Source organism: Anopheles nili, chromosome 2 (genome assembly GCF_943737925.1).
Source record: "Anopheles nili chromosome 2, idAnoNiliSN_F5_01, whole genome shotgun sequence".
Taxonomy (NCBI): Eukaryota; Metazoa; Arthropoda; class Insecta; order Diptera; family Culicidae; genus Anopheles; species Anopheles nili.
In genome coordinates, this window is record NC_071291.1 from 49,520,113 (window position 1) to 49,521,877 (window position 1,765).

Genomic DNA, 1,765 nt, shown 5'->3' on the forward strand with positions numbered 1-1,765 from the left:
ATCCTTTACATTCTATTATTTTATTGTAGCTTATGATTTTGAGCTTTCTTCTATATGCGGATGTATTATGCAACGTATGTATCATATATTGCATGTGTTTATATATATATATATATATATATATATATATATATATATATATATATATATATATATATATATATATATATATATATATATATATATATATATATATATATATATGTGTGTGTGTTTATATATTTATATATTTATATATTTATACATATACATATATATATACATATATATATATATATATATATATATATATATATATATATATATATATATATATATATATATATATGTATATATATATATATATATATATATATATATATATATACATATATATATATATATATATATATATATATATATATATATATATATATATATATATATATATATATATATATATTTATTTATACACGTTTGTGTGTGTATTTATTATTGTTCGTTAAAATGTGATCAAAAATATAAATGAGAATAATTTTTTACACATTTTCGTGATTATATTATTTAACACTCTTTGAAACATATACTGTGAATCTTTTTTAGGTCCCTTCCGGACGAAAGTTGAATTTTCATCGCAGTCAAGCGAATTTTCAGTCAGTGAGTTTAATATTTTCCAGCTATTTTTCCACTCTCTTTCATTTCATCAAAGTGTACGTGGCTGAGTATGAAAATGTCTATTAATGTAGTGGTGTATGTAAGTGTGTTTCGTTAAGGGCGATTGTCATTAGCACATACGAAAAACAGTGTTGCCTTAGCATCGCATAGACACGAGCAAACCCGGACGTTGTACAGCTTACGAGTCCACTGCGCAATCATCATCGAATACTCCGTGCCTAGCGAGAAGGGGAATTAATTTGAATATTCGAAAATAAAAACAGGGTGGTTTCAAATTAATTTTTTATTTTCTTCCCTTCCTTATCAATAAGTTGTATCCTTCTCCTCGCTTACACTGATGGTTCTAGTGATGCTGCTGTTGTTTACAGGCATCGTATGTGCCAACGCTTCATTCCGTGTAGACCATTGCGACAACGGATTGCCTGAACAAAATCTTTTCAATGGGCCAGACAAGAGCAGCACTCTTAGTAGTTTGCAGTAGCTTGCAAAAGTTAGAATTTCACTTTCAGTTGTACCAGTAGCATTCGCTTTTTTCCACACCTTTCATAATGCTTTTTTTGTCGAATTCTTTGCAGAGTTATATTTTAAGGCAATCAAGGATCAGTTTTTTCGTGCATTTCTGAGATAAAAAGTAAACTATTCAGAGTAAAAAAATGTATTTGCTGTGTTCAGATTCTATGGGAATACAAGATTTTTGGAGCTTTGAAAAGAGCCTGTAAATCCAAACGAAATTGTATAAGTGTTAATCTTTTCACATTTTGCTTGCACATTGATTTACCTAGCAGGTTTTCAAATTCTACTTAGATATGGAAAATTTTTAAATGTTGAAGAAACAGTATTTATTTATTGTTCATTTCAAGTTTTTGATATATTATCATAATGACCCATGCACAAAGTTCATTTGCTTTTAATAACTAAGCGTATTAATAACGTACTGCTTGATGATGTGTATTAAGATAATAAATAAGGTAGAAGATTTTTATTATATGTTCTATTAGTTTTAAATTATTTCGTAGAATTGTAGCTACTATAAAAATTTAGTACATTTTCATATTATATATTATTACTGCCGTTATGAAAACCTAATAATGCATATAATTACTTCAGGACT